Source organism: Triticum dicoccoides, chromosome 4B (genome assembly GCF_002162155.2).
Source record: "Triticum dicoccoides isolate Atlit2015 ecotype Zavitan chromosome 4B, WEW_v2.0, whole genome shotgun sequence".
Lineage (NCBI taxonomy): Eukaryota > Viridiplantae > Streptophyta > Magnoliopsida > Poales > Poaceae > Triticum > Triticum dicoccoides.
This window is the reverse complement of record NC_041387.1, coordinates 597,051,371-597,066,430: the sequence shown is the minus strand read 5'-3', so window position 1 is coordinate 597,066,430 and position 15,060 is coordinate 597,051,371.

The following is a 15,060-nucleotide window of genomic DNA, read 5'->3' as shown; positions in this document are numbered from 1 at the left end:
TACTACATAGGTACCCAATTCCTACACTAGATACATAGATAGATAGGCAACAACATCAGCAGCTTAACTGCTTGTTAGTATTTGCATGCTTGAGTGTGGAGCTGCTGAGATAGCTTGTACTGTATGATCTCATGCCCACATGGTCAGGTTACATGCTTGAGTGTGGATCTGTTGAGTACTTCAATGCACCAGTAGTTTCCTCAAATCTTAATCAAGCTAAATAGCTACTTAATGTGGGCATGTGCTGCCACACTTCTTTTTTTGTATATCAAGAAGTCTGGACTGCTTGGTTTATTTTCCTTTGGTTCCTTTTCTGGTATCTGGTCTGAAATCAATTACTTCTAAGCATTTAGCTTTAGCAAGTCAAATTATCAGTTTCATACATTCTTTGATTCCAAGTAAGCATTTTTTCCCTACCTTCTGTCTTTTTGCTGCACTGTTATTTATTGTATCCATACTTTCTGTTAATTTTGCCAAAACATAGAGTTCTGAAGGCTAACTATCCTGTCACTTCAAGTGATTGTGGGTTGCATTATCTTATCTTATTATATGTTTTTAGTTGATTATTTTTGTGTCTTGATTTGTTGGTGGGATGAAGGTTTGGAAAACCGGAAACTAGGGTCCTTAAAAGGATATCTAGAAATATAAGCTGAAGCGCTTTTGTCTCTCCCTAGAACTGTTGGTATTTGAGTAGCTAGATGTAGAAGGGTAGGGAACAACACAAACTTGAAAAAGTAGAAGCAATAGCTAGTTTCCAGCTTAGGGACCAGTACCAGGTGTGCTGTTCCCTTTATTTATCTAGAGCCTGATTCATGTACTCTAGTAACTTTCATGTGATGGTGATAGCCTGATAGGCAATAGATTTATTTTGGTACAAGTAAACTGCCTTCCAGCCAACCAGAACTAACATTGCATTTAATTAATAGATTCACCAAATATGCAACATATATCCCAAGAGCCATCCTGTTCTTGCTGCACCCAATATTTACTTAGGGAAAAGAAAATGCAAATGCCCATGTTGAAACAGTTTTCTAGGAAATTGTCATGAAACATCCCCCTCTTTAGTTACAAGCATTGCTGCTCTAATCGATTGGGTGCGCATTAAAAATTCAGTCTAAAAGTCAGTTAAAGTTTCAGTTTTAGAGTAATTTTCAGTTTGTAAAACTGAGGTGTATTTTTCTATTTTGAAACTTAGTGTAACTATTTTCAGTCATGCAGGCTGTAACTTGAACTTGAAGAAATCCTTAGATAGTTTTTTAGTCTGCTTATACAAAACAAGCTGAAGTTTGAAACCTATTTCTCCTAAGCAGACACTGAAAAATTGCAGATAAGTAGACACTGAAAATTGCAACCATGTCAAAGTGTCATTTCATTTGGGAGCAGTAACTATAAGAAAAGGAAGTGAGTTGAATTGCAAAAAAATGGAAGGTGAAATGAAAAGAACATTGCTCTATGTGAAACTGTATGTGCAATCTACAAATGTGAAAAACTGTATGTGCTATCATAGGTGCTGTGCTGTCAAAAACTGTATGTGCAATCTCCAGAACAATTATGATTATGAGAATACTGTATGTGCAATCTCCAAATGTATGATCATAATGTAGGTGCTATGTTGTGTGATTCTTCATGCTGAGAACTTTAGCTTTTTCAACTTGCTGGACTATATGTTCATTGGTACTACTTGTGATGCTGCTGCTGTACTACTTGGGAATTTTGTCAACTTGTGATGCTGCGGCTGTACCCCTAGAGGCCCTTGAGTTTTCCGGAATGTCGATTAACTTCCGTTCCGGCAAATTCGAGTACTCCATATGTCCTATTTTCAGCAAAGGTCATGCTGAAATTTTCCTTGAATTGTAGCATGACTTTGCTAAAAATAGGACATATGGGGTACTTGCGACTAATGCATGGGCCGGGGTAGCTTAGTACTTAATTAAGTAGGATCAACTGCCCCGCCATTCTTGCTGCATTAAACCATAGGTGGCAATAGAGCCAAGTGATTCGGCCCAACCTAAATGATAAAACCTTGGCTTTTAGGGTGCCTCGGTGTCGATGAGAACCTAAATGATGTACGCTTAGGCTTTTAGGGTGCCTCGGCGTCGACAAACCCTAAATGATAAAAGCTTAGCTTTTAGGATGCCTCGGTGTCGACAAACCCTAAATGATGAGACCATGATCTTGTTCCTTGACAATAACCAAATTTTTGACCAAACTTTTTTCCTATTTAGAGAGAAACATGGCCCACAACGATGAGGCCAGTGGTTCGGGCGGCAAGCAATTCTGGGAGCTGTCCCAGGAGTTGGAGGAAGAACCTCACCGCTATGAGGACGCCACAGAAGACACCGATCCTGACTACACAACCTCTAGTGGCGTCGGGGATGACACCACTGATGGTGCCGCCGAGGATGCCACCACTGATGATGGCGGCACACACATAAATGGCAGCCAACCAAAGAGGCAATGGAAGGACCGGCGCCCGAGCGTGCTCGGTACCATCAAGGAGGAATTTACTGAAGTGAACTCCGACGGGCATCCGACGACACCCAAAGAAGTATTCAAGGGGTACTCGGTTCAGCTTGGGTGCATTCTCCAGAGCACCTCTCGATCAACACCGAGAACCTAAGGCATAAGGACCGAGGGAATTTGCGCAGCCTCCTCTTCACGAAGCTGCACGAACGATACAAGTTCCCCGCTGACTTTGCAAACACACGCCTCTGAGGGAATAAAGTGAACAATGTCGTCCTCACGAGGATGAGCACGGCCCTGTCTACTTGGAGAAGCACGGTGAATGCAATGATTGAAAAAGGTGATAGTTATGAAAAGATCAAGGCGAAATATCTTTTGATCAGCAAAGATGACTACAAGGAGTTCAAGATCAAGTGCGAGAGCAGCGCAACCTCCGAATCAAGTCAGTGGGGGAAAGAAATGCGGCAGTTGAACTTAGGGGTCCACCAACTCGGTCCCGGTGGTTACAGAGTGGCGGAGCCTATATGGGACAAGGAGGACGCGGAGCGTGCCGAGCAAGGCCTACCACCCCGCTTCGAGAAATACCGTGACAAGCAGACCAGGAACTTTCTCAGGGCCCGATACAAGGAGGACCCGATAACAAAGGAGCTTACCACGGATCTGAAGACCAGGGCGCTTGAGCTTGTTCTGGTAAGGAATACACCCCCGTGTAATTAGCTCCATATGGTTGCATTCTAATTAATCCCCAATGTTTCTAAATGGTTCACGTTCCTTCCGCAGGACACTGAAAGCAGTAGCCTGGGGTCATCTCAGAGCTCCCCTTTTGACACCCCTTTAAATAGGGTGTTGAACGTAATGAAAAACAAGGATAAGCTCAGTAAGCCGTCGTCAGCTGGTCGTGTTGCCGGCAAAGGCTTGTCCACAAAATGGTCATCATACTATACCGCTGGTGGGCGAAAGGAGAAAAAGACCTGCTCGGAAAGCCAGTCGCGTGAGGTTGAAGCACTCAAGGCACAAGTGGCGCGGATTCTGGTGATTGTCCAAGAGCAAGTGCAACAAGAACTGGGAACGACGCTCACCGCCATGGTGCCTACGTTGATTCATGGGCTGACGACGTGGATTGCGGGCGGCCAACAGGGGCCTCCCCCGGTTCCCAGCTTCACGGCCAGCAACTCACACAACGCACAGGCGGCGCCATTGGTGTCTCCCGTGGAGGTGGTATTCGTGTCTCCGGCACCGGCACGGGCATTGGAGCTTAATGCACCCGGGTGTACGCCGGCCGGCACCTCGCCAGCAAGCGGCCCCTCCGTCAGTTGCACGCCCGCCGTTGGCGGTGCCTCGACATTAGCCGAGCTCGACGGCATCATGGTAACTAAGCCTCTCGGATGATGACTTCATCTCCTTGCCTTTGACTGGGCATCCCTGACGCCCTACATGTTTTCACAGGGGGACGCCGACGTTCCTTGCACTCTCCTGCACTTCGTGGGCGGCGAGTTGGTCGATGTCGCCAAGGGCAGAATCGTTCAACCAGGCAACCCCGTGTTCCACGGTAATCCGATGCCACCCACAGTGTATAGGGTTGAACTCGTTCAGGTGCTGCCAGACTGCGACGAGCTGTTACCTCCGATTTGACCCGTTGGGGCTGACGAAGATGATGAGATGACCCTCAGTGCCTGCGTAAGCTGGCCCCTGCTTTGGTCAAAGAGCCAGATTTGTTTGGGGGCGGGGGACACCACCCCACAGACAAGACCGCCAGTCGTGCCGGCGCCAAGCCATGGCAAGAACGCCGCAACGCTATCGGACATGCCGGACATCCCTATGGCACAAGATCTGGACATGCATATGGCACAGGATCCGGATGACGACGACAACGACAATGGTACATTTACCAACATCGATAAGTACTTTGCCGAACATGGGTACGGTGACGAGTTCTGCGGGCCTCCTTCTCAAGAACCCAACCAAGACGACCGTGATCTAACTGGTATGGCGGAGAAACCCAATTGCAATAGGCGTCGTCTAGCATTCAGTTCTCAGGAGATGCCTCTAGCTGCCGCCTTCACCGAGCCTTAGATAGCTGAGGTGCAAAATATTATCAGCCCCAACACGCTCAAGAAGGCAGTCTATGAGCAGAACTCGGTCCCATTATAGCAGATCAAGAAGAAGGGACGGAAACGAAAGACTAACAAGGGAGGCGCTGCGAGCCAGCCGGCACCGAGTACGATCCATGCTCAGGATGGGCCACCTTCACCTAAGGATATCTCGAGGAGGGTGCATGTGGCGGGTAGGGCGATGCTACCGACAAATATGCTCAATGCTGCAACCGGTGCTATGCGGACTCTGCATGACGGTGTTCTTTCTTTGGAGAAGCGGCGTCTCTCCCGGAATGATGTGGCATACCGGGTTTTTGTGGCCAAGGTGCTAGAGGGCAAGGGCTTTGTGGATGGCGCCATCGGGGGTACGACCGTCCTGCAGTTTGATGACATCTTTGCTATGTTTAACCTTCATCCGCTGCACTACACCTTCGTTCGGCTGTTTTCGCTGAGTATGGAGATGCGGATCATTCGACACAAGACCCCGGACATCATGATAGTCGACCCCTTCTACATGCGTGCCAAGATCTTGGGCAGCGCTGGGGACCGACAAGTCGCGAGTTCACACCTTGAAGGCGTCATTCTGGCAAACCTAGATAAGGATAACTTCCTCGTGCCTTACTTTCCCGAGTAAGTCATCTCCTCACCGCCCCGTAACATATGATTTCTTAGATTTCGATCGTTCTTTTTTTTCTAGCATTCCGTGTTCTGTGCAGTGACACACATTGCACACTCATCCTCTTAAGCCCGAAATATTCCATGTCCACGTATTTCGACCCAGACCGTGACTCCAAGATAGACTACACAAATGTCAAGAAAGTTCTTGATGATGCTCTCCCTGGCTACGCCACATCTGGAGGCACCTTTAAGACATCTGGAGGCCCCTTTAAGAGGCCAGTTCGTAGGTACGACAGGCGTGTTCACCCACAATACGACGTTCCCCTGCGTCAAGCAGCCGCCTGGCAGTCAGAAGGATGCCTACTACGCCCTCCATCACATGCGGGCGATCGTACGGGACCATAATCACCTTCTGCTACCAAATAATGTCAAAGATTGGGCCGCAAGCTTGGCAGCAATCTAGGATGCGGACCTCCAACAAGAATTCTTTCGCATCCAGTCGGAGTTTGCAGAAATCATCCATCAAGATGTCCTTCGTACCTCGGGGCAGTTCTACCTCAGATATCAACCGTCGAACAGTGAGATAGACACAACGCTACAAATGCAGGCTGACAACGCCCGCGACTTCATGACCATAACGAAAGATGATGACTTCATCCACGCTCCGGTCCCATGAGTCGAGTCGAAAGTAGTGATGCTATGTGTAGTTCTGAAACATCGATTAGCTCATGTTGTAATTAAACTTTAATGAACTTGTATGTCTCTTTGGTTTGGACAGTCGTTCAACTTAGATGTAATCGATGCTATTTATTAGTAGGACCATGAATCATGCTATTAATGTCTTTCCTTTCTCTTCCGATCATTTTGTTGCATACTTATATATTGCTTATGTATTGTCTGTTGTTTGGCTTGTGCATAGAGATGCTGTCGTATGTCGTGTACAAGGGTAAGGTTCCCGGAGTCTACGACGACTAGGAGGAGTGTCAGAGACAGGTTCACCATTTCAGCGGTAACAGTTACAAAGGGTACACCACTAGGGCGGAGGCGGAATCTAGATATGCCCGCTATCTAGCGGGAGAGAGGAGGGAGCGTTGTAGGAACCGGATGAAGACCAGTTTCATCGCGATGATGCTCATCGTGATGACCGCAGCTCTCTTCTATGTGATGGTAGTTTAGATGATTGATATCGACTTGTAATGTGAAGACAAACTCGCTACTCGCGGTCTCGAGACTTGTAATGTTCTATTTTTGTTCGGTCTTTTGATTCGGAGGCTAATATGATGAATTGTATTCGGAGACTAATCTTCTATTGTATTCGATGAATCTGCTGTTGCTGTGTGGTGCTGTCTATATTTTGTCCAATAATATATTTTGTAACCTGTGCAAAAATCAGAAAAGTAAAAAAACCTAATATTCATACTAATGGCGCATCACCCCAAAGTGCGCCATTAGTATGCCAAAGGATACTAATGGCGCATCACCCCACAGTGCGCCATTAGTATACCAAAGCACATGGGTAAATATGGCCCCCTGGGAGGCATACTAATGGCGCATGTTGCTCTATATTAATGGCGCACGGCATGGTGCGCTATTAGTATACCAGATACTAGTATATAATACTAGTGGCGTGGTACTAGTGGCGCACCAGTAGTGCGCCATTAGTAGGCAAAACTGGTGCGCCACTAGTAGGCCTTTTCCTAGTAGTGGTGGACGTCCAGGGGGCCCACGAGGCAGGGGGCATGCCCAGGGGGAGGGGGCGCGCCCCCATCCACGTGGATAGGGTGTGGGCCCCCTGACGCTATTTCTTTCGCCAGTATTTTTTATTAATTCTAAAAAGTTGCTCCACGGATTTTCAGGTCATTCAGAGAACTTCTATTTCTGCACAAAAATAACACCATGGCAGTTCTGCTGAAAACAACGTCAGTCCGGGTTAGTTCCTTTCAAATCATGCAAGTTAGAGTCCAAAACAAGGGCAAAAGTGTTTGGAAAAGTAGATACGACAGAGACGTATCAACTCCCCCAAGCTTAAACATTTGCTTGTCCTCAAGCAATTTAGTTGACAAACTGAAAGTGATAAAGAAAAACATTTACAAACTCTGTTTGCTCTTATTGATGTAAATATGTAAAGCCAACATTCAAGTTTTCAGCAAAGATTATGAACTAACCATATTCACAATAACACTTTGGTCTCATGTTTACTCATATCAATGGCATAATCAACTAGCGAGCAATAATAATAAATCTCGGATAACAACACTTTCTCAAAACAATCATAATATGATATAAAAAGATGGTATCTCACTAGCCCTTTCTGAGACCGCAAAACATAAATGCAAAGCACCTTTAAAGATCAAGGACTGACTAAACATTGTAATTCATGGTAAAAGAGATCCAGTCAAGTCATACCCAATACAAACTAATCGTAATGCATGCAAATGACAGCGGTGCTCTCCAGCGGGTGCTTTTTAATAAGAGGGTGATGACTCAACATAAGAGTAAATAGATAGGCCCTTCGCAGAGGGAAGCAGGGATTTGTAGAGGTGCCATAGCTCGATTTTGAAATAGAAATGAATAACATTTTGGGGGGTATACTTTCACTGTCAACATAACAACTATGAGATCTCGATATCTTCCATGCTACACACATTATAGGCGGTTTCCTAGCAGAATGGCAAAGTTTATACTCCCCCACCACCAACAAGCATCAATCCATGGCTTGCCCGAAACAACGGGTGCCTCCAACTAGCAACAATTCTGGGGGAGTTTTGTTTGCAATTATTTTGATTTAATTAGAACATGGGACTGGGCATCCCGGTGACCAACCATTTTCTCGTGAATGAGGAGCGGAGTCCACTCCTCTTGAGAATAACCCACCTAGCATGGAAGATACAGACAGCCCTAGTTGATACATGAGCTGTTCGAGCATACAAAACAATATTTCATTTGAAGGTTTGGAGTTTGGCACAAACAAATTTACTTGGAACGGCAGGTAGATACCGCATATAGGAAGGTATGGTGGACTCATATGGAATAACTTTGGGGTTTATGGAGTTTGGATGCACAAGAAGTATTCCCGCTTAGTACAGGTGAAGGCTAGCAAGAGACTGGGAAGCGACCAACTGAGAGAGAGACAACAGTCATGAACATGCATTAAAATTAATCAACACCGAGTGCAAACATGAGTAGGATATAATCCACCATGTACATACATATTGTGAAGGCTATGTTGATTTTGTGTCAACTACATGCGTGAACATGTGCCAAGTCAAGTCACTCGAATCATTCAAAGGAGGATACCACCCTATTATACCACATCACAACCATTTTAATAGCATGTTGGCACGCAAGGTAAACCATTATAAGCTCCTAGCTAATTAAGCATGGCATAAGCAACTATAATCTCTAATTGTCATTGCAAACATGTTTATTCATAATAGGCTGAATTAGGAACAATGAACTAATCATATTTATAAAAAAAAGAGAGGTCGAGTTCATACCAGCTTCTCTCATCTCAATCAGTCCAACATACATCGTCATTATTGCCTTTCACTTGCACGACCGAACAATGTGGATAATAATAATATAGTGCACGTGCATTGGACTAAGCTGGAATCTGTAAGCATTCAATTCAAGGGAGAAGATAATGTAATATGGGCTCTTGGTTAAATCAACAGTCATGCATATTGGAGCCACTAAACATTTTCATTAAAGTCTTCTCCTCTCGACCCCCAAAGAAAAGAAAAGAAATAAAGCTATTTACACGGGAAAGCTCCCAACTAGCAAAAGAAGAACGAGAAATCTTTTTGGGTTTTCTTTTAATTATTACTACTACAAGCATGGAAATTAAACTAACTATTTTTTTGGTTTTTCTTAAGGTTTATCAAACACACAAGAAGAAAACTAGAAAAAGGAAATTAAACTAGCATGGATAGTACAATGAAAAAGTATAAGCACCGACAACTAGAATGAGTGTGTGAACATGAATGTAATGTCGGTGAGAAATACATACTCCCCCAAGCTTAGGCTTTTGGCCTAAGTTGGTCTATGCCCATGGATCGCGGCTACTCTCCCCGGTGTACTGAGGAGTGTCATTGTACTGCCACTGACTGGCAATCTCCTCCGGATCCCACTGATAAGACGATGGTCGATAAGGGTCAACTGGTGGTTCCGGCTCAGGCTCTGGGGCTGATGTCTAGCCCCGGTACGCGTAAATGACTGCAGGCAAGACGAGGTAATGACCTGTAGTTAAATCAAACAAAGAGGGCACAGGCAAGATAATAGTCTCACTGTGATTCTTATGAAATCTCAAATTATACAAAAGCATATTATCATCATTTTTAACAATAAACTCGTGTGCTACCATGCTCTTATAATCTAGAAAGGTAGGGGGCAACAATTTTTCTTCTTTCTCAAAATGCCTAATAGGTATCCTGAAATGTTTAGCAAGGCGTGCAACATAGATACCTCCAAAGATGGGGCCATTTGTATGGTTCAGGCTTAAGCGTTTAGCAATAATAGCACCCATACTAACAGAGTAATCACGGAATAAAGCATGGAACAAAATAATAATATCAGGAACACTAAGGTTTCCACAGTTTCCGCAACCAATTAAGCATCGACTAGCAAATATTGCAAAGTAGCATAAAACAGGAAAATGTATGCTAGTAATTCTTGCATCAAAAACCTTCCTCGTTTCCCCTACAGTAATAGTATCAATAAATCCATCCACATCTTTACGATGTGGTTCCTCTAAGCTGCCCTCAAAGGGTATTTTGCAAACCGCGCAAAAACCACGTAATGACAACTCCCTAGCCACATCATATAAATGGAAAGCTACTGAAGGAGGTGATTTCTTAGGATAATAGTAAAAGTTTTGCATGAAAGTATAGGTGAGTAAGAGATACTGTTCATCCTGGTCGTGGAGGAAGTCGGTGAGGCCCGCATTATCAGCCAAAGAATAAACTTCATCATAAATCCTGGCTACTCTCAAGAAATCATCACAGGGCCATTCACATGGCCGTACTTCCGCCATGCAAGGAAGATTATACTTGGCCTTTTCTTTCTCCTTAGCTTGTTTATCCTTAGAGCCTTGGCTAGAAGAGCCCCTCAAGAATAATCTATTCATCTTTTCCTGAAAATTTCTGAAATTTTTAGTAACCAAAAATAAAAGTGAATCAAACTCAACAAATCTGATAGCAACTACTCCAACAAGTGCCTAAAGCCTATATCATGCATTAGAATTACTTGGGACCTCATAAATTTGACATGCAAGCTCAAGAACATGGTCACCTATGCAGCAAAAATTTGCAATGAATAAAGCACTAGAACAAAAACTAATTGGACCATTGGAGGAGTCACATACCAAGGAACAATCCCCCAAAGCAGTTTTGTGAATGGAGCTTTGAGCAAGGAGATCGAAAATCGCAGCAAAATGAGCTAGAACTCATGCTTGAGCTGGATGGTGATTTTTTTGGGAGGAAGATGAAGTGTGTGGGTGCAGGAATAAGTGGAGGGGACCACCATGGGCCCACGAGGTAGGGGGCGCGCCTTGTAGGGGTGGGCGCACCCTGGACCCTCGTGGCCAGGTGCCAGCTCCCCCTCCTGTGTTCTTTGTGCCAAATATTCTCAAATATTCCAGAAAAATCATACTAAATTGGCAGGGCATTTGGAGAACTTCTATTTTCGGGGTATTTTTATTGCATGGATAATTCAGAAAATAGACAGAAAATACTATTTTTGCTTTATTTAATCTAAACAACAGAAAGTAAAAGGAGGGTACAGAAGGTTGTGATTTCTAATTTCATCCATCTCATGATCATCAAAAGGAATCCACTAATAAGGTTGATCTAGTCTTGTTAACAAACTCATTCCGAATCACATGAAACCAGAGAAATTTCGAATAACACTAGGTTACCTCAACGGGGATATGAACATCCCCAATAATAAGAATATATTCTTCTTAACAGTAGGAAGAGGAAATTCAAAACCTCCAATAATGATAGTTGGAATTTTTTCCAATAGAATTGATGCTATGAACTTGAGGTTGTTTCCTCGAAAGTGTATTGTATGCTCATTACCATTACCATGAAAAGTGACATTGCCTTTGTTGCAATCAATAACAACCCCTGCAGTATTCAAAAAGGGTCTACCAAGGATAATCGACATACTACCGTCCTCGGGAATATCAAGAATAACAAAGTCCGGTAAAATAGTAACGTTTGCAACCACGACAGGCACATCCTCACAAATACCGACAGGTATAGCAGTTGATTTATCAGACATTTGCAAAGATATTTCAGTAGGTGTCAACTTATTCAATTCAAGTCTATGATATAAAGAGAGAGGCATAACACTAACACCGGCTCCAAGATCACATAAAGCAGTTTTAACATTGTTTGTTTTATTGGAGCATGGTATAGTTGGTACTCCTGGATCTCCAAGTTTCTTAGGTATTCCACCCTTCAAAGTATAATTAGCAAGCATGGTGGAAATTTCAGCTTCTGGTATCTTTCTTTTATTTGTAATAATATCTTTCATGTATTTAGCATAAGGATTTACTTTAAGCATATCAGTCAAACGCATACGTAAGAAGATAGGTCTAATCATTTCAGCAAAGCGCTCAAAATCCTCATCATCCTTTTTCTTGGATGGCTTAGGAGGAAAAGGCATGGGTTTCTGAACCCATGGTTCTCTTTCTTTACCGTGCTTCCTAGCAACAAAATCTCTCTTATCATAACGTTGATTCTTTGATTGTGGGTTATCGAGATCAACAACAGATTCAATCTCTACATCATTGTTATTGCTAGGTTGAGCATCAACATGAACATTATCATTAACATTATCACTAGGTTCATGTTCATCACCTGATTGTGTTTCAGCATCAGAAATAGAAATATCATTGGGATTCTCAGGTGTGTCTATAACCGGTTCACTAGAAGCATGCAAAGTCCTATCATTTTTCTTTTTCTTCCTTTTAGAAGGAATAGGTGCATCTAAATTATTTCTCTGAGAATCTTGCTCAATTCTCTTAGGGTGGCCTTCAGGATACAAAGGTTCCTGAGTCAGTTTACCAGTTCTAGTAGCCACTCTAACAACAAAATCATGTTTATTATTTAATTCATCGAGCAAATCACTTTGAGCTTTAAGTACTTGTTCTGCTTGAGTGGTGACCATAGAAGCATATTTACTAATAAGTTTAAGTTCACCTTTAACTCTAGCCATATAACCACTCAAGCGTCCAATCATGTAAGCATTGCCCTTTAATTCTCTACCAACATAAGCATTGAAATTTTCTTGTCTAGCCATAAAGTCATCAAATTCATCCAAACATTGGCTAGGAAACTTAGTAGATGGGATTTCAACTTTATCATATCTATAGAGAGAATTTACCTTTACTACCTGTGTCGGGTTATCAAGACCATGTGTTTCTTCAATAGGTGGTATATTAAGGCCATGTATTTCTTCAACAGGAGGTAAATTCTTAACATCTTCAGCTTTAATACCTTTTTATTTCATAGATTTCTTTGCCTCTTGCATATCTTCAGGACTGAGAAATAGAACACCTCTCTTCTTCGGAGTTGGTTTAGGAGTTGGCTCAGGAATTGGCTCAGGAAGAGTCCAATTATTTTCATTAGCCAACATATTATTCAATAGCAATTCAACTTGATCGACTGTTCTTTCCCTGAAAACACAACCAACACAACTATCCAAGTGGTTCTTTGAAGCATCAGTTAGTCCATTATAAAAGATATCAAGCATTTCATTTTTCTTAAGAGGATGATCAGGCAAAGCATTAAGTAATCGGAGAAGCCTCCCCCAAGCTTGTGGGAGACTCTCTTTTTCAATTTGCACAAAATTGTATATTTCCCTCAAGGCAGCTTGTTTCTTATGAGCGGGGAAATATTTAGCAGAGAAGTAATAAATCATATCCTGGGGACTACGCACACAACCAGGATCAAGAGAATTAAACCAAGTTTTAGCATCACCCTTTAATGAGAATGGAAATATCTTAAGGATATAATAGTAGCGAGATTTCTCATCATTAGTGAACACGGTGGCTATATCATTTAACTTAGTAAGATGTGCCACAACAGATTTAGATTCATAGCCATAAAAAGGATTGGATTCAACCAAAGTAATTATCTCATGATCGAGAGAGAATTCATAATCCTTATCAGTAACAAAGATACGTGAAGTAGAAAAAGCAGGGTCATATTTCATTCTAGCATTCAGAAATTTCTGTTTTAGTTTAGCTAATAACTTCTTAAGATCAGATCTATCATTGCAAGAAAGAAAATCTCTAGCAGTTTCTTCATCCATAACATAACCCTCAGGGACAACAGGTAATTCATACTTAGGGGGAGAACCATCATCATCACTATCTTCAATAATTTCATTTTCAATAATTTCATTTTCAATAATTTCATTTTCAATAATTTCATTCTCTCTAGACCTAGCAAGTTGTTCATCAAGAAATTCACCTAATGGCATAGTAGTATCAAGCACAAAAGTAGTTTCATCATAAGTATCATGCATAGCAGAAGTGGCATCATCAATAACATGCGGCATATCAGAATTCATAGCAGTAGTAGGTTTAGGTGTCGCAAGCTTACTCATAACAGAAGGAGAATCTAGTGAAGAGCTAGATGACAGTTCCTTACCTCCCCTCGTAGTTGAGGGATAAATCTTAGTTCTTTCATCTTTCAAGTTCCTCATATTGACCAGCAGATATAAATCCCGAGTGCCTCAAAAAATAGAGCTATGCTCCCCGGCAACGGTGCCAGAAAATAGTCTTGATAACCCACAAGTATAGGGGATCGCAACAGTTTTCGAGGGTAGAGTATTCAACCCAAATTTATTGATTTGACACAAGGGGAGCCAAAGAATATTCTCAAGTATTAGCAGTTGAGTTGTCAATTCAACCACACCTGGATAACTTCAACAAATTATTTAGTAGCAAAGTAGTATGGAAGTAACGGTAACAGTGGTAAAAGTAACGGTAGCAGTTTTGTAGTAATTGTAACAGTAGCAACGGTAAAGTAAATAAGCAAAGAGCAATATGTGAAAAGCTCATAGGCATTGGATTAGTGATGGATAATTATGTCGGATGCGATTCCTCATGTAATAGTTATAACATAGGGTGACATAGAACTAGCTCCAGTTCATCAATGTAATGTAGGCATGTATTTCGAATATAGTTATACGTGCTTATGGAAAAGAACTTGCATGACATCTTTTTTCCTACCCTCCCCTGACAGTGGGGAAGGCCAACATAGAAAGGAGGAGGTATTTAGCACCTCACTGTACATTGTCAAAATAGAAATGCTGGTAATGAAGTCATTAGCTGAATAAGGGGCCTTTTCGCACGATGTTCGACTCAAGTTATCCCGAATCAGAGATTATTCAGGTTAGGGTCTTCTGGCGGAAAAAAGGACAGGGTATTAGGATCGTCAATAGGAATGACAGGATTAGGACTGCGCCTAACAATGTTCCATGGAACACATACCAGGACAGAACATCTGAAACGTTAGAGTATGTGGTAGGCTCAGCCGGGCTGCTCATTCCGGCCGGCCACGTTGCATTATGGAGTGGACTCCGGCGGAACTCGGAGGCGCTGCGTTGACGCCATGATAAAGCTCGGGATTTCGAAGGTGACTCTGGATGGACTCGGGGCGTGACTGCCATGCACTCGTGGCTATATTATGCCCCCACCCCGACTGGTTCGATCGCACCCTCCCTCCTCCGCCGACCCTTCCTGTATCGTACGTACACGCTCTGGTTGTAGATCCCGCGCCGGCCACCCGCATACGGCGATCATGGCGCTCACATCCGGGTTCTGCTTGCCGTCGTCGTACACCTTGGGTGCGTGCCCACCTCCGTCCCAGTG